This window comes from Nycticebus coucang, chromosome 21 (genome assembly GCF_027406575.1).
Source record: "Nycticebus coucang isolate mNycCou1 chromosome 21, mNycCou1.pri, whole genome shotgun sequence".
NCBI lineage: Eukaryota > Metazoa > Chordata > Mammalia > Primates > Lorisidae > Nycticebus > Nycticebus coucang.
Genome location: NC_069800.1, coordinates 11,477,124 through 11,502,272, shown reverse-complemented (window position 1 = coordinate 11,502,272; position 25,149 = coordinate 11,477,124).

Here is a 25,149-nt window from a genome sequence, read left to right as displayed (position 1 = left end):
TAGATGACCATCCCTTGAGTCTATATCTGTCTTTTAATGTAAGATGCAATTCTTGGATGCAGCAGATATCTGGCTTGAGTTATTGTACCCAGTCCACCAACCTATGCCTCTTTAGAGGACAATTTAAACCATTCACGTTAATTGAGAGTATTGATAAGCCTTTCGAGAGACCGGTGGACATTTTTAATCCTTTTGAGACTGTGGAAGTTGGAATTTGATCAAAAATTTGGGGGGTGGGTTTACTTTTGTGGTGGAGAATTACGCTGATCTTTATAGAGGATAGGTCTAAGAATGTCCTGGAGAGCTGATTTAGTTGTGGCAAATTTCTTCAACATGTGAATGTCGTTGAAGTATTTAATTTCTCCGTCATAAATGAAGCTCAGTTTAGCTGGGTACAGGATCCTGGGTTGAAAGTTATTTTGTTTTAGGAGATTAAAAGTCGATGACCATCCTCTTCTAGCTTGAAAGGTTTCAGCAGAGAGATCTGCAGTTATTCTGATATTCTTCCCCTTGTAGGTAATGGTTTTCTTTTGTCCAGCAGCTTTCAGAATTTTCTCCTTCATATTAACTTTAGTGAAATTGATTATGATGTGTCTGGGGGATGTCTTATTTGGGTTGAGTCATGCTGGAGTTCTGAAACTGTCTGCTATCTGAATTTCGGAATCTCTTGGCATATCTGGAAAGTTCTCCTTCATAATCTCATGGAGAAGAGACTCTGTGCCTTGTAAGGCCACTTTGTCACTTTCAGATATCCCCATAAGACGAATATTGGTTTTCTTCAAATTATCCGAGAGCTCTCTGAGAGAGAGGTCTGTTTTTGCTCTCCATTTCTCTTCTTCTTTGAGGGTTTGGGAGCATTTGAAAGCTTTGTCTTCAATGTCAGAAATCCTTTCTTCTGCTTGTTCCATTCGTTACTGAGGGATTCTACTGTGTTTCTCAGATCTTTGAGGGATGCAACTTCTTGTCTCCAAGTGTCAAAATCTTTTGTCATTTGGTCTTTGGATCCACTGAATTCTGGAGATAACTTTTGGAATTCTAATTCGATCTTATTTTCTATCCAGATCCTGAATTCAATTTCTGACATCTCAGCTATTTGTTTGTGCATGGGGTCTTGTGCTGTTTCTGCCCCCATTGATCCTTGGGAGAGTTGATCTACTCTGATTATTCATATTGCCAGAGTTTTTCTGTTGATTTCTCCTCATGATTGTTTTTCACCATTGTCTCTGGCTGTCCTCAGAGTTGGGGAGGTGTCTCTCCAAGATTAGACCCCAGCAGGATCACTCTATTGTTGCTGGATCTTTGTAGGGAGTGACCCTGTGTAGTTCCTCTGGGGCTGCTCTAGCTAGGGAGTTCTGGTTGTGGAAGCAGCTCCAGTTTGTGACACACCAGGATCCAGCAACAGGGCTTGGGGTGGTGCGCACGGTTCTGGGAGTGCCAGGTGCCCAGTGACTTTGGCATAGAGAGCCCAAGGCTCCATCAGTCTCTGGCCAGGAGAAGAGCTCTGTGCAGAGGCAGGGAGGGCTCCAAAAGGCACGCTGCTACCAGAGCCCCTGTCCAGATGAACGGGCTAGTGTGGAAGCTGGGAGGACACAGGAGGGAGGACGCAGGGTTGCATGGCTCCCGCAGTTCCTAGTCAGGGAATGTGGAGGCCCGGTGGATGCAGGTCACCGGTCAGGGGTCACTGCACAGCTCTTATGGAGGTCTGGGTGGCGCCAAGCCCAGGAGTTTGAGGTTGCTACGAGCTGTGACATCTCAGCACTCTACCCAGGGCAACAGCCCAAGGCCCCAGTGTGCCAAAACCATCTCACTCTGCCCCTAAGGATTAAGGCTGTAAGGCGGATCAGTCCCCACCTTTAGGCTGCTCAGTTAGTAGGTTACTTTGACTTGCCCAATCCTTGCTCTGAGACCCTGAGGGTGGAGCTTGCCGGGGCAGTTCTTTCACAATGGCTTCCTGCGCCCAGCTCAGTGGCTCAGTCTGGGGCCCCAGACAATGCCCAAAGTTCTCCACACTCCTGCTCAAGCTCTCCCCAAGGCAGTTCAACTGAGTGCCAAGTCCAATAACACCAAAACAGTTCACAGGTAAGGCCTTTCAGGTTTGCAGTCTCACTGCTGCTTGTACTTACGGTTGCCGGCGTGATTAGGTCGATCGAACAAACATAACCACTTGCCAGTTTTCCACTGTTTTTGTCCTCCTCTTGGTGTCCAGAAGTCCCTTTCTGGTTCCCTGTATCCTCAAAGGGATGATTATAGGCAGATCCCACCGGCCAGAGATGCCTAGAGTCTTGTCTCTCCAGACTCTCTGTTTCCAGTTGCAGGGAAGCTGTTACTCGGCCGCCATCTTTAATCTCTCCTGCAAGGGGGACTTTATCTAACAAATGCAATCAGTGTAACCTGGCTTATTGTACCCTCAATGAATCCCCAACAATAAAAAAATAAATAAAATAAAATGAACTTGGGTGTCGGTATAAACCATCACCCAATTTTTGTTTAGCTGTCTTTCTCCATTAGAGTTTTTTCTATATTCTAGATATGTTCTTAAAACAGTGTGGGAGTGTTGCAAAGTTAGAGAAGAGCAGTGACAAAGAAAAGAAGCCCAGCACCAGACATGCCGGATTACAGCACAGGGACACTTCAAGGCACTGGGGAGACGGGACCTTTACAGTCAAGTAAAATGAACTTGTTCCTTCCTTCATGCACAAAATCCTTCCCAAACATATCACAGACTGCAATGTTAAAAGGTAAACTGACAAAGCCTTTAGAAGAATACAGGAGAAGAGTTTTACAACAGCAAAAAATATCAATCTCTTCCTTCCTTCTTTGTGAGGTTTTTGTTTCTGGTCCCTATCTTAAACATTGTTATTGTTGTTAAATTTTAAGCCCTTTTAAATTTGTGGAGGCAAAAAATGGAAGCCTAATGAACACAGGTATATTGAAAATTAAAAAAGAAAAAAGTGTCAATCTCAAGTGTCCCTTACCTAAAACACTTGGGACCAGAAGTATTGCAGATTTTGGATTTGTTTTGGATTTTGGAATATTTTTGTTATATGATGTACTTATAGGTTGAGCGTCCCTAATCCAAAAACCCAAAATCTGATTTTTAATGAGTATTTCTTGTCATCATTATGTCAGCACTCAAAAATTTTATATTTTAAAGCATTTTGGATTTGGAGATTTTTTTTTTGTTTTTTTGACACAGAGTCTTACTCAGTTGCCCTTGGTAGAGTGCTGTGGCATCATATCTCACAGCAACCTCAAACTCTTGGGCTCAAGCATTCATCTTGTCTCAGCCTTCTGAGTAGCTGGGACTACAGGCACCCACCAAAGCTTGTTTTTTTTTTTTAATATATATTTTTGGTAAAGATAGGGTCTCATCGGGGTGGAGACAAGATGGCTGACTGAAGCCAGCTTGGAAGGAGAAGAAGGAGAGGAGAGTTAAAGGACAAAAATTTAGCAAGTAACCTGGTGGATTTGAGCTACACAAAGAGAGAAGGTTGAAGAACGCACATCAACCCTGCTGAGGCAAGCTGCAACCACAAAGATACAAACAAAAGGTACAAAATCCATCACCAAGCTGACGGGAGCCCCTCCCCCATGAGAATGGCTCAGAGTGCCCCACAAACAAACAGGCAGATTTAAAAGGTCCTCCCACTACACTCCACGGGAGAGACCCTCTAAAAACTGGACCTACCTCCTCTACTAGGGTGCCACGGTGTTCTCCTGCCAGGCATAAAACTGTGTAAAACTGTATATATTCTCTACCTGCAACTCTGAGCTCCCAGCATTCCCCTCCACTCTCACCCTGAGGTCTGGAGGCCTGTCCCCCAGGAGTCCAGATTCTTAGGTGATTTCTCAAGGGTTGTGGACAGTGCCTAAACTGCAGCTGGTCAGTGCTGACTCCGGGGCATGGGAGCAAGGAGAGGATGGTCAGCTGAGAGGGAACCACACCAGAGCGGTGGTTCCCTGAGGCACGGAGCAGCAGCTGTCTTTTAGCAGCAATACAGCCATAAAACTGTGTAAAGCTGTATATATTCTTTACCTGCAACTCTGAGCTCCCAGCACTCCCCTCCACTCTCACTCTGAGGTCTGGAAGCCTGTACCCCAGGAGTCCAGATTCTTGGGTGATTTTATGAGGGGTGTGGACAGTGCCTAAACTGCAGCTGGTCAGTGCTGACTCTGGGGTGCGGGAGCGAGGAGAGGATGGTTGGCTGAGAGGGAACCACACCAGATCAGCAGTTCCCTGAGGCTCGGAGCCGTCTTTTAGCAGCAATACGGCTCACTCAGAGATATTCTAAAGCCACACTCCCTGTCTCCCTGGGCAACCAAAGGAGGCCAGCAACAACCTGTAAGTAAAGGATTTGCCTGAGGCAGTACTGACTCACAGACCTGGCAAGCTCCCAGGGCAGGGCTGACCCAGAGGACCGCTTTACTGAGCCTAAGATGCACCTGGCCTTCAGGGGATCGTCAGCCTAAAGACAAAGGAAGGCAGCAGGATAGAACTGACAGGTAACCTAATACGAACCTGCAGGAGCAAAGACAGGGCTTTGGAACTCAAAACAGCTTCTCTTCTGCAGGGGAACTTAGCAGTTCTGTTTGGTTCTGTCAGTAACATCAATCAGGGGCACAGCTGGGCCTGAGTGAACACCCCCCAACCTTCACCAAGCACCCAGGGCTGTCAGGCCTCAAATCCTACTGCAGATAAAGGCAGATCACAGAGGCCTGGCAGATTTCCTTGTGATTCAGGCAGGTGCAAACCCCTGGAACATCGGTTCACTACAGGCTATTGGGTCAGCCAACTGCAGGGCTATCAGAGACTGGGTGTGACAGAGGTGCAAGGTGGGGAAGGAGGCATCAATCTTCCCAGACTGATCTATTTGCTGGGTGGCTCCCCCTGACTCCACACAGCACTGGAGTAAGCCATATCAGTGTAATCACCAGACCCCTGTGATCCAGTTCTCAGAGATCTCTTAAACTCTCCCACCCGAGACAGGTGCTGACTGACAATTGATTTGGACCTTTTGAAATGAGCCAATCGCCTGAGGACTATTCAGGTGGTGCCCTGGGTGTGTGGTTGTAGGAAGGTTTGATTTTAATTTTCCAATTGTTGCCTGTGGTGGGAGGGGTGACTTAATTGCTGGTATTTCTCCACAGCTGAGACTTCAACCCAGAGTAACTGTTTCGCTAGCTGAAAACAAGACAGAACCACACCAAACAGGGCCCCAGTTTCTCAGGCCACAGCACTGTACGGGTCGTCGACAAAGCTCCAGGGGAAAAATCAAAGGGTGTAAAACAATCATGGGGTGGAATCAGTGGTAAAAATCTGGCAACATGAATCACCAGAATAGATCAACCCCCTCACCAAAAGAAAGATATGGCAGATGTAATTGAAGATCCCATTCATAAACAACTGGATGACATGTCAGAAATCAACTTCAGAATTTGGATTGCAAACAAGATTAATAAAGTGGAGGAAAATTTGGAATTAGAACTTCGAGCAGCAATTCAAAAGTCGGAATTAGGAATTTGAGGAGAAACTCAAAAGTTGTCTCAAGAATTTAACGAATGTAAAGACAAAACCACCAAAGACTTACACACACTGAAGCAAGAATTTGCAGCCCTCAAAGATATGAAAAATACAGTAGAATCCCACAGTAACAGAGTGGAGCAAGCAGAAGAAAGGATTTCTCACATTGAAGACAAAGCCTTTGAATGCTCCCAAACTCTCAAAGAGGAAGAGAAATGGAGAGCAAAAACATATCATTCTCTCAGCAAGCTCTGGGATAATTCGTAGAAGGCTAATATCTGATTCAATGGAATTCCTGAAACTGATGAAGTGGCCTTGCTAGGCACAGAGGCCCTTCTCCATGAAATTATGAAAGAGAATTTTCCAGACATGCCTAGAGATTCTGAAATTCAGATAGCAGACAGCTTCAGAACCCCAGCATGACTAAACCCCAATAAGATATCCCCCAGGCATATCATAATTAACTTCACTAATGTTAATATGAAGGAGAAAATTCTCAAAGCAGCCAGACAGAAGAAAGTCTTTACCTACAAAGGGAAGAATATTGGAATGACTGCAGATCTCTCTGCTGAAACTTTTCAAGCCAGAAGAGGGTGGTCATCGACTTTTAATCTCCTAAAGCAAAATAACTTTCAACCCTGATCCTGTATCCAGCTAAACTGAGTTTCATTTATAATGGAGAAATTAAATACTTTAATGACATTCATATGTTGAAGAAATTTGCCATAACCAAACCAGCTCTTCAGGATATTCTCAGACCTATCCTCCATAATGACCAGCCCAATCCTCCACAACAAAAGTAAACTCACTCAGAAACTTTTGATAAAACTCCAACTTCCACACTGGCAAAAGGATTAAAAATGTCCACTGGACTTTTGAAAAACTCGATACCCAAAATTTTACCAGGCTTATCAATATCCTCCATTAATGTGAACAGCTTAAACTGTCCTCTAAAGAGGCATAGGTTAGCTGACTGAATACAAAAACTCAGGCCAGATATTTTGTGCATACAAGAGTCACATCTTACCTTAAAAGACAAATATAGACTCAGGGTGAAAAGATGGTCATCCATATTTCAGGCAAATCGTAATCAGAAAAAAGTAGGTGTTGCAATTCTATTTGCAGATACAATAGGCTTTAAACCAACAAAAGTAAGGAAGGACAAAAATGGTCACTTCATATTTGTTAAGGGTAATACTCAATATGATAAGATTTCAATTATTAATATCTATGCACCCAACCAGAATGCACCTCAATTTATAAGAGAGACTCTAACAGATGGGAGAAACTTGATTTCCTCCAGCTCCATAATAGTTGGAGATTTCAACACTCCTTTGGCAGTGTTGGATCGATCATCCAATAAGAAGCTGAGGAAAGAAATTTTAGATTTAAACCTAACGATCCAACACTTGGATTTAGCAGACATCTACAGAACATTTCATCCCAACAAAACTGAATACACACACTTCTCATCAGCCCACGGAACTTACTCCAAAACCGATCACATCTTAGGTCACAAGTCTAACCTCAGTAAATTTAAAGGAATAGAAATTATTCCTTGCATCTTCTCAGACCAACATGGAATAAAACTAGAGCTGAGTAGCAACAGAAATCTACATACTCATACAAAAACATGGAAGTTAAATAACCTTATGCTGAATGATAGCTGGGTCAGAGATGAGATTAAGGAAGAAATCACCAATTTTTGGGAAAAAAATGACAATGAAGACATGAATTAACAGAACCTCTGGGATAACACAAAGGCAATCCTAAGAGGGAAATTTATAGCACTGCAAGCCTTCCTCAAGAGAACGGAAAGAGAGGAAGCTAGCAAATTAATGGGAACTCTCAAGCAACTGGAAAAGGAAGAACATTCCAACCCCAAACCCAGTAGAAAAAAAGAAATAACCAAAATTAGAGCAGAATTAAATGAAATTGAAAACAAAAGAATTATACAACAGATTAATAAATCAAAAAGTTGGTTTTTTGAAAAGGTCAATAAAATAGATAAGCCTTTGGCTAACCTAATCAGGAAAAAAAGCGTAAAATCTCTAATCTCATCAATCAGAAACAACAAAGATGAGACAACAACAGACTCCTCAGAAATTCAAAAAATCTTTAATGAATATTACAAGAAACTTTATTCTCAGAAATATGAAAATCTGAAGGAAATTGACCAATACTTGGAAGGACGTCACCTTCTAAGACTTAGCCAGAATCAAGTGGAAATGTTGAACAAGCCCATACCAAGTTCTGAAAAAGCATCAACCATACAAAACCTCCCTAAAAAGAAAAGGCCAGGACCAGATGATTTCACATCAGAATTCTACCAAACCTTTAAAGAGGAATTAGTACCTATATTACTCAACCTGTTCTAAAAGGTAGAAAAAGAAGGAAGACTACCCAACATGTTCTATGAAGCAAACATCACCCTGATCCCCAAACCAGGAAAAGACCCAACAAGAAAAGACCAATATCACTATAGTCCAATATCACTAATGAATATAGATGCAAAAATATTCAACAAGATCCTAACAAACAGAATCCAGCAACATATCAAACAAATTATACATCATGACCAAGTTGGTTTTATCCCAGGGTCTCAAGGCTGATTCAATATCCATAAATCTATAAGTATAATTCAGCACATAAACAAATTAAAAAACAAAGACCATATGATTCTCTCAATTGATGCAGAAAAAGCTTTTGATAATATACAGCATCCCTTCATGATCAGAACACTTAAGAAAATTGGAATAGAAGGGACATTTCTTAAACTGATAGAGGCCATCTACAGCAAACCCACAGCCAATATCATATTGAATGGAGTTAAATTGAAATCATTTCCACTCAGATCAGGAACCAGACAAGGCTGCCCATTATCTCCATTGCCCTTTAACATTGTAATGTAAGTTTTAGCTACAGCAATTAGGGAAGAAAAGGCAATTAAGGGTATCCATATAGGGTCAGAAGAGATCAAACTTTCACTCTTGGCAGATGATATGATTGTATATCTTGAAAACACTAGGGATTCTACTCAAAAACTCTTAGAAGTGATCAAGGAATACAGCAGCATCTCAGGTTACAAAATCAACATTCATAAATCGGTAGCCTTTATATATACAAAAAATAGTCAAGTTGAAAAAACAGGTAAGGACTCTATCCCATTCACAGAAGTGCCAAAGAAGATGAAATATTTGGGAGTTTATCTAACAAAGGACATGAAAGATCTCTATAAAGAGAACTATGAAACTCTAAGAAAAGAAATAGCTGAAAATGTTAACAAATGGAAAAACATACCATGCTCATGCCTGGGAAGAATCAACATCATTAAAATGTCCATACTACCCAAAGCAATATATAATTTTAACGCAATCCCTATTAATGCTGCACTGTCATACTTTAAAGATCTTGAAAAAACAATACTTCATTTTATATGGAATCAGAAAAAACCTCGAATAGCCAAGACATTACTCAGAAATAAAAACAAAGCAGAAAGAATCACACTACCAGACCTCAGACTACAAATCGATAGTGATGAAAACAGCATGGTATTGGCACAAAAACAGAGAAGTAGATGTCTGGAACAGAATAGAGAACCAAGAGATGAATCCAGCTACTTACCATTATTTAATCTTTGACAAGCCAATTAAAAACATTCAGTGGGGAAAAGATTCCCTATTTAACAAATGGTGCTGGGTGAACAGGTTGGCAAACTGCAGAAGACTGAAACTGGACCCATATCTTTCACCATTAACTAAGATAGACTCTCACTGGATAAAACACTTAAATTTAAGACATGAAACTATAAAAATACTAGAAGAGAGTGCAGGGAAAACCCTTGAAGAAATCGGCCTGGGCAAGTATTTTATGAAGAGGACCCCCTGGGCAATTGAAGCAGCTTCAAAAATACACTACTGGGACCTGATCAAACTAAAAAGCTTCTGCACAGCCAAGAACACAGTAAGTGAAGCAAGCGGACAACCCTCAAATGGGAGAAGATATTTTCAGGTTATGTCTCCGACAAAGGTTTAATAACCAGAATCCACAGAGAACTCAAACGTATAACAAGAAAAGAACAAGTGATCCCATCACAGGCTGGGCAAGGGACTTGAAGAGAAAATTCTCTGAAGAAGACAGGCACACGGCCTACAGACATACAAAAAAATGGTCATCATCTTTAATCATCAGAGAAATGCAAATCAAAACTACTTTGAGATACCATCTAACTCCAGTGAGATTGGCCTATATCACAAAATCCCAAGACCAGAGATGTTGGCATGGATGTGAAGAAAAGGGAACACTTCTACACTGCTGGTGGGAATGCAAATTAATACATTTCTTTTGGAAAGAGATATGGAGAACACTTAGAGATCTAAAAATAGATCTGCCATTCAATCCTATAATTCCTCTACTAGGCATATATCCAGAACCAAAAATTACATCACAACAAAGATATTTGTACCAGAATGTTTATTGCAGCCCTATTCATAATTGCTAAGTCATGGAAAAAGCCCAAGTGCCCATCGATCCACGAATGGATTAACAAATTGTGGTATATATATACCATGGACTATTATGCAGCCTTAAAGAATGTTGGAGACTTTACCTCTTTCATGTTTACATGGATGGAGCTGGAACATATTCTACTTAGTAAAGTATCCCAAGAGTGGAAAAAAATGTATCCAATGTAGTCAGCCCTACTATGAAACTAATTTATGGCTTTCACATGAAAGCTATAACCCAGTTATAACCTAAGAATGGGGGAAGGGGGAAAAGGAGGGGATGGAGGGGGAGGTGGGTAGAGGGAGGGGGATTGGTGGGATTACATCTGCAGTGCATCTTACAAGGGTATATGTGAAACTTAGTAATGTGGAATGTAAATGTCTTAGCACAATAACTAAGAAAATGCCAGGAAGGCTATGATAACAAGTGTCATGAAAATGTGTCAAAAGGTTTATGAAACTAGTGTATGGTGCCCCATGATCACATTAATGTACACAGCTATGATTTTTGTGTGTGTGTGTGTATTTTTTTTTTATTATTGTTGGGGATTCATTGAGGGTACAAAGAGCCAGGTTACACTGATTGCAATTGTTAGGTAAAGTCCCTCTTGCAATCATGTCTTGCCCCCATAAAGTGTGACACACACCAAGGCCCCACCCACCTCTCTCCTTCCCTCTTTCTGTTCCCCCCCCATAACCATAATTGTCATTAATTCTCCTCATATCAAAATTGAGTACATAGGATTCATGCTTCTCCATCTTGTGATGCTTTACTAAGAATAACGTCTTCCACGTCCATCCAGGTTAATACGAAGGATGTAAAGTCTCCATTTTTTTTAATGGCTGAATACTATTCCATGGTATACATATACCACAGCTTGGTAATCCATTCCTGGGTTGGTGGGCATTTAGGCTGTTTCCACATTTTGGCGATTATAAATTGAGCTGCAATAAACAGTCTAGTACAAGTGTCCTTATGATAAAAGGATTTCTTTCCTTCTGGGTAGATGCCCAGTAATGGGATTGCAGGATCAAAGGGGAGGTCTAGCTTGAGTGCTTTGAGGTTTCTCCATACTTCCTTCCAGAAAGGTTGTACTAGTTTGCAGTCCCACCAGCAGTGTAAAAGTGTTCCCTTCTCTCCACATCCACACCAGCATCTGCAGTTTTGAGATTTTGTGATGTGGGCCATTCTCACTGGGGTTAGATGATATCTCAGGGTTGTTTTGATTTGCATTTCTCTAATATAGAGAGATGATGAACATTTTTTCATGTGTTTGTTAGCCATTCATCTGTTGTCTTTAGAGAAAGTTCTATTCATGTCTCTTGCCCATTGATATAAGGGATTGTTGGCTTTTTTCATGTGGATTAATTTGAGTTCTCTATAGATCCTACTTATCAAGCTTTTGTCTGATTGAAAATATGCAAATATCCTTCCCCATTGTGTAGGTTGTCTCTTTGCTTTGGTTATTGTCTCCTTAGCTGTACAGAAGCTTTTCAGTTTAATGAAGTCCCATTTGTTTATTTTTGTTGTTGTTGCAATTGCCATGGCAGTCTTCTTCATGAAGTCTTTCCCCAGGCCAATATCTTCCAGTGTTTTTCCTATGCTTTCTTGGAGGATTTTTATTGTTTCATGCCTTAAGTTTAAGTTCTTTATCCATCTTGAATCAATTTTTGTGAGTGGGGAAAGGTGTGGGTCCAGATTCAGTCTTTTACATGTAGACATCCAGTTCTCCCAACACCATTTATTGAATAGGGAGTCTTTCCCCCAAGGTATGTTCTTGTTTGGTTTATCAAAGATTAGGTGGTTGTAAAATGTTAGTTTCACTTCTTGGTTTTCAATTCAATTCCAAGTGTCTATGTCTCTGTTTTTGTGCCAGTACCATGCTGTCTTGAGCACTATGGCTTTGTAGTACAGACTAAAATCTGGTATGCTGATGCCCCCAGCTTTATTTTTGTTACAGAGAACTGCCTTAGCTATACGGGGTGTTTTCCGGTTCCATACAAAATGCAGAATCATTTTTTCCAAATCTTGAATGTACGATGTTGGTATTTTGATAGGAATGGCATTGAATAGGTAGATTGCTTTGGGAAGTATAGACATTTTAACAATGTTGATTCTTCCCATCCATGAGCATGGTATGTTCTTCCATTTGTTATTATCCTCTGCTATTTCCTTTCTGAGGATTTCATGGTTTTCTTTATAGAGGTCCTTCACCTCCTTCGTTAGGTATATTCCTACGTATTTCATTTTCTTTGAAACTATGGTGAAGGGAGTTGTGTCCTTAATTAGCTTCTCATCTTGACTGTTACTGGTGTACACAAAGGCTACTGACTTGTGGACATTGATTTTATATCCTGAAACATTACTGTATTTTTTGATGACTTCTAGGAGTCTTGTGGTTGAGTCTTTGGGGTTCTCTAAGTATAAGATCATGTCATCAGCAAAGAGGGAGAGTTTGACCTCCTCTGCTCCCATTTGGATTCCCTTTATTTCCTTGTCTTGCCTAATTGTATTGGCTAGAACTTCCAGCACTGTGTTGAATAGTAAAGGTGACAGAGGACAACCTTGTCTGGTTCCAGTTCTAAGAGGAAAAGCTTTCAGTTTTACTCCATTCAGTAAAATATTAGCTGTGGGTTTGTCATAGATAGCTTCAATGAGTTTTAGAAATGTGCCACCTATGCCTATACTCTTCAGTGTTCTAATTAGAAAAGGATGCTGGATTTTATCAAATGCTTTTTCTGCATCTATTGAGAGGATCATGTGATCTTTATTTTTGCCTCTGTTAATATGGTGGATAACGTTTATAGACTTGCGTATGTTAAACCAGCCTTGCATCCCTGGGATGAAGCCTACTTGATCATGATGAATGACTTTTTTGATGATAAGGTGTAATCTATTAGCTAGGATTTTGTTGAGAATTTTTGCATCTATATTCATGAGTGAGATTGGTCTGAAATTCTCCTTTTTGTTTGGGTCTTTTCCTGGTTTTGGTATCAGGGTGATGTTTGCTTCATAGAATGTGTTGGGGAAGATTCCTTCTTACTCAATTTTTTGGAATAGTTTCTGCAGTATAGGAATAAGCTCTTCCTTGAAGGTTTGATAGAATTCTGGAGTGAAGCCATCTGGACCAGGGCATTTTTTGGTTGGAAGATTTTTTATTGTTTCTTTGATCTCAGTGCTTGAAATTGGTCTGTTCAGGAGCTCTATTTCTTCCTGGCTGAGTCTAGGGAGAGGGTGTGATTCCAAATATTGATCCATTTCTTTCACATTGTCAAATTTCTGGGCATAGAGTTTCTGGTAAAATTCAGAGATGATCTCTTGTATCTCTGTGGGATCAGTTGTTATTTCTCCTTTATCATTTCTGATTGAGGTTACTAGAGATTTTACTTTTCTGTTCCTCGTTAGTCTGGCCAATGGTTTATCTATTTTATTTATTTTTTCAAAAAACCAACTCCTTGTTTCATTAATTTTCTGAATGATTCTTTTGTTTTCAATTTCATTGATCTCTGATTTGATTTTGGATATTTCTTTTCTTCTACTGCGTTTAGGCTTAGATTGTTCTTCTTTTTCCAATTCCATAAGATCTCTTGTGAGATTGTTGATGTGCTCTCTTTCTGTTTTTCGAATGTAGGCATCTAAAGTGATGCATTTTCCTCTCAAAACTGCTTTTGCAGTATCCCACAGGTTTTGGTAGCTTGTGTCTTCATTGTTGTTATGCTCAAGGAAGTTAATGATTTCCTGTTTTATTTCTTCCTGCACCCATCTGTTATTCAACAGAAGATTGTTTAATTTCCATGCCTTTGGGTGGGGTCGAGCGTTTTTGTTAGAGTTGAGTTCCACCTTTAGTGCCTTATGGTCTGAGAAGATACAAGGTAAAATTTCAATTCTTTTGATTCTGTTGATATTTGTTTTGTGTCCCAGGATATGATCAATTTTGGAGAATGTTCCATGGGGTAATGAGAAGAATGTATATTCTTTATCTTTGGGATAGAGTGTTCTATATGCGTCTATCAAGCACAGTTGTTTTAGGGTCTCATTTAAGTCTCTTATATCCTTGTTTAATTTCTGTTTAGAGGATCTGTCCAGCTCTGTAAGAGGACTGTTAAGGTCCCCTGTTATTATGGTATTATCAGATATCATATTGCTCAGACTGAGTAAGGTCTGCTTCAAGAATCTGGGAGCATTTAAATTGGGTGCATAAATATTTAGAATTGAAATGTCTTCTTGTTGTAGTTTTCCCTTGACCAATATAAAGTGACCGACCATCTTTGTCTTTTTTGACTTTAGTTGCTTTAAATCCACATGTATCTGAAAATAAGATTGCAACTCCTCTTTTCTTCTGAATTCCATTTGCCTGAAAAATTGTCTTCCAACCCTTGACTCGGAGCTTTAATTTGTCTTTTGAAGCCAGGTGTGTTTCTTGCAGACAGCAAATGGATGGCTTGTGTTTTTTAATCCAATCAACCAATCTATGTCTCTTCAGTGGGGAATTCAAGCCATTAACATTTATTGAGATAATTGATAAGTGTGGTAGTATTCTATTCGTCTTATTTGGTGAGAGTCCATTGCTTAGTTTTATCTTTTGCATCAGAGCGGAGGTTAGGTTCTGTCCTTTAATTTCTGAGTTCTTACTTTGCTGCTGATGCATTGTGGTGGTCAGTGTGCAGAACAGGTTGAAGTATTTCCTGTAGAGCTGGTCTTGCTGTGGCGAATTTCCTCAATGTTTGTATATCCGTAAATGATTTGATTTCTCCATCAATTTTTAAGCTTAGCTTAGCAGGGTACAGAATTCTGGTCTGGAAATTGTTCTGTTTAAGTAGATTAAAGGTAGATGACCATTGTCTTCTTGCTTGGAAAGTATCATTAGAGAAGTCTGCGGTCACTCTGATGGATTTACCCCTGTAGGTCAACTGGCGCTTACTCCTGGCAGCTTGCAGAATCTTTTCTTTTGTCTTTACTTTGGACAGGTTCATCACAATGTGTCTTGGAGAAGCTCGGTTAGAGTTGAGGTGACCTGGGGTCCGATAGCCCTCTGAAAGCAGTGTGTCAGAATCTTTGGTGATATTTGGGAAATTTTCTTTGATAATATTCTCTAGTATGGCTTCCATTCCTCTGGGGCATTCTTCTTCCCCTTCTGGAATTCCTATAACTCGTATGTTGGAACGCTTCCTAAAGTCCCATAATTCTGACAGTGAACATTCTGCTTTCTCTCTCTTCTTTTCTGCCTCTTTTACTACCTGAGTTATCTCAAAAACTTTGTCTTCTACCTCTGAAATTCTTTCTTCTGCATGGTCTAACCTGTTGCTGATACTTTCCATTGCATCTTTAAGTTCCCTGATTGACTGTTTCATTTCCTTCAGCTCTGCTATATCCTTTTTATATTCTTCATATCGTTCATCTCTTATTTGATTCTGTTTTTGAATTTCCTTTTGGTTATTTTCTACTTTATTAGCAGTTTCCTTCATTGTTTCCATCATTTCTTTCATTGTTTTCAACATGTGTATTCTAAATTCCCTTTCTGTCATTCCTAACATTTCTCAAGTTTTCTGCTGATTCTTCCTCATGAGTGATTTCTTTTATCTGTTTTCTTGCCCTAATTTTCTTTTCACTTCCTCTTGCTCTTTAAGTTCTCGTGCCTGTGGACTAAGGGTTACAGGACCAGAAGGGTGAGAAGGTTGAAGAGCAAAAAAGTGATGAAAGAAAGGAGGATTGAGTGATAAGAAAAAAAAAAAAGAAAAACAGAGAAAGGAGAGGGGGTGGGTAAAAGGAATATTGACAAAAAGAAAAGAGGCACAGAAAGAGGGAGACAGAGCAATATAGGTGTACAGTAGGGTACTTTGATACAACCTTAAAAAAAAACCACCTTCTGGGGGTGCCCAGTTGGGTGGTTCCCTTGAGGTCAGCAGCTCTTTGCTAACCTGATCAGACACAGTACCCCACCTCCACCAAGTAGAGAGGAAAGACAAAAATGCTATAAATCAAACCAAAACAAGCAAACAGAAAACTTTACGGGATAAAATTGGCTGGAAAAATCAAATAATAGTGGTAGAAACACTAACAAAAATGAAGTTCTAATTATTGAAATAGGCAGCAATGGGAAATTATAATTAAACTAGAAAAATTGAGAAAGAAAAAGGTTCTGTATGGAAAAGGTTGAACTTAAAAAACAAAACAACAATCAACAACATCAAAATAAACAAGAAAAAGCAACCAAACCAAAAAAAAAAAAAAAAAAAAAAAAAACCACAACCAAAAACAAAGCTGTATGTATATGTTATTGAATATTGTCTGGGCAACACGTGGTCTTCTGGGGTATGAGATGTTAATCACAGTTCTGATACGACTGGAGGCTGCTAGTTTTTCAAACCCCAGCAGGTAGACACCCTAAATCTCTCTTCAGCCCACTTAAAAGGCACTTTGAACTTGTAAACTTGCTGAGCAGAAGCTTTCCCAGGGAAGTGCTTGTCGCTGGAATCACTGCTGAAGTGGCTATCCACTTACGCTGTGTGCCAAAACTGGTCTCCCTCTGCCCCCGAGGGTTAGGGCTGCAAGGCGGCTCAGACCTGGCCCTTAGGCTACTTGGTCGCTGGGTTACCAGCTCCCACCCAATTCCAGCTTTGCGACCCTGAGGGCGGAGCTTGCCGGGGCAGATCACTCACAATGGCTGCCTGTGACCCAGAGCCAAACACTATTAGCTCCGTCTGGCTCAGCGGCTCAGACTGGGGCCCTAGACAAAGGCCAAAGTTCTCCGCACTCCCGCTCAGGCTCTCCCCAAGGCAGTTCAGCTGAGTGCCAAGTCCAAAGACACCAAAACAGTTCACAGGTAAGGCCTTTCTGGTTTGCAGTCTCGCTGCTACTGAACTTACAGTTGCGGGCGGGTTTAGACGGATTGAACACACGCGACCACTTTCCGGTTTTCCACTGTTTTAGTCCTCCTCTTGGGGTCCAGAAGTCTCTTGCTGACTCCCTGTATCCTCTCAGGAGTGATGATAGGCAGATCCCACCAGCCAGAGATGCCTGGAGTCCTATATCCCCAGACTCACGGTGCCCAGATGCAAGGAAGCTGTTCCACAGCTATGATTTAATAAAAAAAAAAAAAAAAAAGATAGGGTCTCACTCTTGCTCAGGCTGATTTTAAACTCCTGAGCTCAAGCAGCCTTGGCCTCCCAGAGTACTAGGATTGCAGGAGTGAACCACCATGCCCAGTTGGGTTTGGAGATTTTAAAATTAGGTGTACTCAACTTGCATTAAGGAAAGAGACTGCCTTAAAATTTAGAATGCTTCATCAAAATATATTAAGAGAGTGAAATGCAATATGTGCACTGGGATAAGAAATTTGCAAGACGTTTGTAGTGTATGTTTTCAACACTAGTTCAAAACGTCTTTGGAATAAATGGAATAAAAGAGCACAGTGCAAAGCACTTTTTCCACCATTATCAAATGTAAACCTTATGGAAGCCCTCAATGAGAGGTGTTACTGAATTCTTTTTTTGGTGACAGAGTCTCACTCTGTCACCCTGGGTAGAGTGCCTTGGCATCATCACAGCTCACAGCAACCTCTAACGCTTAGGCTCAAGCAATCTCTTGCTTCAGCCTCCTAAGTAAGTGGGACTACAGGCATGTGCCAGAATGCTTGGTTCGTTTTTCTATTTTTAGTAGAGACAGGGTCTGCTCTTGCTCAGGCTGGTCCTGAACTCTTGAGCTCAAGTGATCCACCTGTCCCAGCCTCCCAGAGTGCTGAGATTATAGGTTTGAGCCACCACATCCAGCTGTTATTGAGTTTGTATTTCACAAGATTAGGGTTTGGATGGTGGTGCAGAAAGTTGTATTTAGACATTAACTTATCCAGGCCCATAAAGATAGCAAATGGCAGAGTCAATAGCCAAACCAAACCCTTCAGCCCCTGAATGTCTCCAGAGACTGAGCTCTCAGCATACATGCAGACTTCCATCCTTGCTTTCATCTTTTCGTCTTCCTTATCCTACCTTCCTTCCATCCATCCATCCATTCTTCCTGCCTTCTTTTCTTTCATTATTTCCATTGTGGTGCAAGGTCTTAAATGAAGTTCCAATATGCGCTGCCTGGACATCTGGTGAAATTGAGAGGACCTCAAATAAGACCCCCCTAGCCAAATAATACTCAAGTGGACCCAGTAAAGCTTTTGCTTATCACTAAGTAGTAGGTTTGGTTCTGTGCCAGCCCATAGACATATTTAAATAAGCCAATCCCATCTTCCCTCAGGAAGCAGGAAACACCCTGCTTGATACTGCAAAGCACACGTCCCACAGCCACCGCGAATCCACTCAGCTTCTAGCGCAGCTCCTGTGTGGCTGTGCACAGTGAGGAAATGCCGATGGGTTTGCTTGCACTTTAAAGATGATATTTTGTTTAAATATACTATGGAAATACCACTTGTATGCCTAGCTGGGGCCCAGCATGACTTAAGGTCTCTGACACACCCTTCAATGCAAAGATGATAGAACGTCCTTGGGAAGATACATAATATTCTGGAGAAGTCCCCATGAAGACTCAGGTAAGGTAGCTGAATTCTTACCATCAAAAAGCTGAATTCTTACCATCAAAAAGAAGATTCTTGGTGGCACCCGTGGCTCAGTCAGCAGGGTGCCGGCCACATACACCTAGGGTGGCAGGTTCGAACCTGATCCGGGCCTGTTAAGCAACAATGACAAATGCAAACAAAAAAAAGCCAGGCTTTGTGGCGGGCGCCTGTAGTCCCAGCTACTTGGGAGGCTGAGGCAAGAGAATTGCTTAAGCCCAAGAGTTTGAGGTTGCTGTGAGCTGTGATGCCACGGCACTCTACTCAGGGTGACAGCTTGAGACTCTGTCTCAAAAAAAAAAAAAAAGTAGAAGAAGATACTTGTAGAAGTAGTGAACATCCGTCTTCTAAGGGAGAGGCGTGAAGTGTGCCAATGCACAAACAACAGTAAGTGAATCTTTCATGCTGGAGGGTTGCTCCCAGCTACCGGATTCCCCCTTTGAGAGCCCAAGAAACTCAAACCTGACATTCCATCAGAGCTCAGGGACCTGGAACCACACCTGGTCCAGCTGAGTCAATGGGGAAGATTTCCATGGAAGGGAAAAGAACCTGGCTCCAGGCTTGGAGGACGGCAGCTGAAGGCGCGATGACGGCTCTGCACTGCCATCCCCTCTTTACAGAAACGACATGACAAAAGGCAGGCTGGCTGGGGAATGCAGAGATTAGATACTGACTGCATCCCTTAAGAAAGAAATGGAAACTTTTCCATGCAGTCCATAATGACTCTGCAGGCAGGGTGCCACTGGCAGGTTCTGCTGAAAGCTGGGTTGGGGGAGAAGCCAGGTTCCGTGCTTCTATCTTCAGGGTCCGTGCAGTTAACTGGCACCAGTTTTTCCTTCCTTTATTTTTTTCCCCATGCCAAGGTAAATTTATTTATTTATTTAATCTTAACTTCTTCAATGTATCTTTATTTTTTAACTTAATTTTTATTAAATCATAACTGTATACATTTACGGGATACAATGAGATGAATTGATATACAATGTGGAATGTTTAAATGAAACCAAGTAACATAACCATCACCTCACTCTACTTACTTTTTGTGGTAAGACATTTATAATATACTCTTGTTTTAAAAGGTTCCCTTGCTTTGTGCACATTAGGGGAGGGAACCCCTCCCCGCCTCATAGCCCTGTCTCTGCAGCCTGAGTGGGACAGGCTGGCTGCTGGGAGGGAACACAGAGTGTGACCACCCTCTTCTGCCCTCCCCTGCCCGCAGCTCACCTAGGCCCAATCCCCTTCTACAGATAAATCCTGTGACTGAACACCCCCTAAAAATGTGTTCTGTTTGGCCTGCACACATTTTTAAAGTAATTGTCAAACAATTTTTCATCAAACATAAATTTTATAAAATTTGTTCTGGCAAAATGGGCTAACAAACAGCTCCCATTTTAAGTGGGAAAGAGTCCCCCACTTGGCCATGGTCCTCTCTGCTCAGTCCCTTTTGGGTTCTGGGCTACTGAAATCAGAAGACCTTTCAAAACCCAGTTCTAAGCCACTGTGCCCAGTGGCTCACACTTATAATCCTAACACTCCGGGAGGCTGAGGTGGGAGGATCCCTTGAGCTTAGGAGTTTAAAACCAGCCTGAGCAAAAGCAAGACCACATCTGTTTTCTAAAAATAGAAAACTCAGCTAGGAATGGTGCAGGCAACTATAGTTCCAGCTACTTGGGATGCTGAAGCAGGAGGATCGCTTGAGCCTAGGAATTTGAGGAGGCTGTGAATTATGATGACACTACAACACTCTACCCAGGGCACAGAGTGAGACTGTGTCTTAAGACAAAAACAAACAAAAAGAAAAACCCAGCTCTGCTACAGCGCAGCTGGAGGACCCTCAGCTGCAGGCTCCTCATGTCTGAAAGGAGTCACCACACCTTCTGCTGATGCCCCACAGAGAAGTACCCAGAGGAACAGGATGGTGCTTGAAATGGTTTTTGGAGATTACAGATATAAGCTGGGTCTGAGAATAGGGCACATGCGCCACCTGCTCCTTCTACTAATTGTCCCTGTGGATGAGGACTTTTCTTCTGAAAAAATTGCTGTCCTTTTCCTCCAGGTCTATACACAGGTGGCCTAGAACACACCTGGGCAAGCCACAGCTGTAGCTTTTGAGGAGTTTCCAGTACAGAAGGAAAAAGCAATGTGCCAGGTTGACGTCCGTGATATAAACTCTTCCTGCAGCTCCTACCTCACAGACCTTCAGGCCGGTGGTCACTGCTTAGAGATCCCATGTGTCCAGCTGAAGCCAGCTGAGTATGAAACCCACAATTCCCTTTGTTACTTGGGTTCACACAGGATGACCCTTTTATGTGAGACTCCTTGAAGTCTGGCCTAGCACACACCTGGACTCTGAAGAATCTTTCTATTTTTTTCTCAAAGGAAAATGCTAAACTCTATATTGAAAGGATCTCAGTTTCTCAAGCCAGGGTCACGATGGTCCAGGAGTAACTGAGACTGGTGAACACCTGCCCGAGACAGCTGTCTGCCTCTCACATTCATGCCATATAAATTGCATCTTATTTAACCCCACCATTTCATCGCTGTGAAATAAACATCTTAAGAAATAAATGCATGACAGCTCCTCCCCAGGCCCTCCCCTGCCCAGGGGAGGTCCAGGGGAAACATCAACAGAAGCTGAGCATAGACGGCTGATTATGTGGGTCTCGCTGGCACTGTTAGTGAAGTGGGAATGGCTTTAGCTGCTGATAAAAAGAATAGTGCAGCCAAGGCCTCTTCCTGTCCACGGACTCAACACTGCTGCTTTTGAAGTCACAATTCACAGCATATAATTAATTAAAATTTCCAGGCCGGGGGCATAAATGTGCCCCTTGTAAGGAAACTGTGTATAAAATGCACGCAAACAAAACCTGGATTAGCAAACATTATTTTGTTTAAAAGTGCACAATGATTTAAGTGAAAAAAGATTCACGTGGTCCTGGGATCATTAATTTCTTCCCAGATATAATTTTGAAGGAGGGAGGAATTAAGAAAATGGAACAGTAGGTAGTACTGTGGAGTAGCTGTTCACTCGCTGGACACAGAAATGTAACTGTCCATTCCGTGCTCAGCCCCGGGCCAGAACAGAAGCAGACAGGCGATTTCCATGCCACAGTGCCAGGGAAGACAAGGGGCGGCAAACACATCATTCCACAGCTGATTTTCCTGTGCTGAGTCATCCTAATAAGATGATCAGAAGGTGGTCCTGGCCTAGTGTAGGAGGGGGGAAAAGATTCTCAAACAAGGAAATACATTAAGGTTTGCCACATCAGTAGGAATTAGTCAGTGAGTGATGGACATTGACAGCAGTGCCTGGATGTGAACCTAAAAGTGCCAGGTACACAAGGCAGCACGTGCAAAGGCCCCGTGGCGGAGAGTGCAGGAGAAGCCAGAAGAAGCTGCAGCTCATGGGCCAGCCTGAAACAGGGCTGGTGGGGCTTCACAAGGCAAAACCAAGAGAAGTAAGAGACATCTTGCCCATACAGGTAGGGAATGATATCCTCAGAGACTTGGGGAGCCCTGAGGGCGCTGGGCCCAAGACTGGCATTTTCCAGTCCATTAAAAGAAGATGGAGTCAAAGTATAAATATTACCACCTGAGCATTTTGTTTTCAGTCTTTAGTTGTAATTCTTCTAAAATTATGTTTAATGTACACATGGTTTGCATCCATCATTAATGCCAGTTTCCAGGTTCTGGGGAACCTGAGAAACAGAAACGATGGGAACTCTCAGCACCGGTCCTTGACCCACCAGCCACGGGGCAGCACTTCACCATGGTCATCAATGCCGGGCTGGGGCACCTAGAGCTGGGCAGATGCTGCTGAAGCTGTGGAGCCTGGAGGTGCTGTCAACACACAGAGGAGGCCACAGCTGTCCTGGGTGCACTTCAGTCCTTGAAGATGTGCTGCTTGTCCCTGTCCCCTTAATCATATCTGACAGAATCCATCCTAAAAGTGGCCCCTCCGGGATCTGCCCTCAGGATTTCTTTCCCCAGGCTTCAGCTGTGGGGCCTCCAAGCTGAGACAGGCCCCTGCCCTGGGTCCTGGGCTGATCCTGGTGCCCAAGCCCAGCAGCCCTTGCAAATGGAGGCTTGGAAACCACTTCTCCTACCAGCCCTGCCATGGAACTTCTGAGTCCTCACAGGGACCCAAGCTGAGGTTCAGCCAGGTACCCGCCACAAATTTCTCAGGAATTGAGACATCCAGAAAGTCTTGTGTTCATTTCTCCAGATGATATGCATTCCAGGCTCATGGAGGTATGGATAAACATTAAATCCTTGTAATGAGTCTGTAAGCACAACTGTAAAAATATCTAGTTTGTAGATTAAAAGAAACGACAAAAATGTAGTCAAAAAAAGTCAAATTTCCTGGCCATGGTCACAGACTAGTAGTAGACACTTGGGATGTTAATGACAATCTCTCCCCTGCTCCCTAATGTGCTGCCATAAAACCCCAAAACTTTTAGCTGAAACACGACCTCCACTTACCTGCCCCCACCAAGACTCACTCCTCTGTGAGGCAGCAGACTTCCACTCCAGCTCCCCGGGGCTCGATTGCTGAAAGAGTGTTCTCTCAAAAATAACTCAGGAAAAATTCAGTTTCGCAAAGAAGACAGTCTCCATAATCTGACATCTGCATAACTTTAATTTTTGTCTGAAAGTGTGCTGCATTCTGCTGTGGTTCAGTGCTGATGGAACTGAGTGTATCTCTCACTTTCTGTTGCTTTGACATCTGCTATTTATTGAGCATGATTGTTCTGGACATTGTAGTTTATTCTTGACATCATTGTACTTTTTTTAGTTTTCAAATTCCCGTTTTTTAAACAATGTCTCTTTCTCTACTGAGAATTTGTGTCTTTTCATTTATTGTGAATATGTTTTTCTTTACTTCATTGAATACAGTAGCAATAATACTTTAAAATCTTTGACCCAATATCTGGGTCATCTCCAGGTTGGTTCCCTGGTCATTTTTCTGGCTTGTAATATTGGAAATTTTTTGTATCGTGTTCTGCATTGTGAATACAATGCTGTGAAGTCCACTGTAGTTGAAGAAGAGTGTTGATGTTTGTTTTAGCAGGAAAATATTTGGTTCGGCTTAAAATTGAAACACTCTATTTTGGGAAAAAGAGAGAATCTCAGGGTAGCTTGTGGGTTCTCATCCGAGATACTTGGAATTTGCTCCAGACAGACATGGCCCAGGGATCACCGGAGCGGAGGGCAGAGCTTATACCCAGGAGTGGGACTCTCTCTGGACTCCCCTTCTCAGGATGCTCACGTCCCAGCAACTGTGGTCTCTCTGAACTTTGACCTCTGAAACTTCAAGCCAGTAAAGAGGAGAATCAGTTGTCAGGGCTTTAGCTTTTCAAGATGGCACAGACCAGGACCTGCCCTTGGCTAAAAATCAGAAAGAAAGGAAGGAAGGAAGGAAGGAAGGAAGGTCACACGGAGCCATTCCCTCTTTTCAAGTGTTGATTCCCTTCCAAAGGCTCCTTTCTAGAGCCCCTTGTTGGACCCCACTGAGCACTTTAAAGGTACCCCTCATTTGGAGGGGCCCTCAGGGACACAGAGCCAGGGCTGCTCTCTTAATTCTAATCGCAGAGCAAAATCGAGGCCATCGCAGGGGCTGAAATAAGCTGAGAGGGCAGGGCAGGGCCACCTGAGACCTTCTTTTTTTTATTATTTATTTTTTTTATTAAATCATATCTGTGTACATTAGTATGATCATGGGGCATCATACACTTGGTTCATAGACCGTTTGACACATTTTCATCACACTAGTTAACATAGCTTTTGTGGCATTTTCTTAGTTATTTTGCTAAGACCTTTACATTCCACTTTTACTAGGATTCACATATACCCTTGTAAGATGCACCACAGGTGTAATCCCATTAATACCCCTCCCTCCACCTCCCTCCCCCCTCCCTCCCCTCCTTTTCCCCCTTCTCCCTATTCTTAGGTTGTAACTGGGATATAACTTTCATGTGAAGGTCCTACATTAGTTTCGTAATAAGGGTGAGTACATTGGGTACTTTTTCGTCCATTCTTGAGACACTTTACTAAGAAGAATATGTTCCAGCTCCATCCATGTAAACATGAAAGAGGTAAAGTCTCCATCTTTCTTTAAGGCTGCATAATATTCCATGGTGTACATATACCACAATTTATTAATCCATTCGTGGATCGATGGGCACTTGGGCTTTTTCCATGACTTAGCAATTATGAATAGGGCTGCAATAAATATTCTAATACAAATATCTTTGTTATGATGTGATTTTTGGTCTTCTGGGTATATGCCCAGTAGAGGGATTACAGGATTGAATGGCAGATCTATTTTTAGATCTCTAAGTGTTCTCCATATCTCTTTCCAAAAGGAATGTATTAATTTGCATTCCCACCAGCAGTGCAAAAGTGTTCTCTTTTCTCCACATCCATGCCAACATCTCTGATCTTGGGATTTTGTGATGTAGGCTAGTCTCAATGGAGTTAGATGATATCTCAAAGTAGTTTTGATTTGCATTTCTCTGATGATTAAAGATGATGAGCATTTTTTCATATGTCTGAAGGCCGTGAA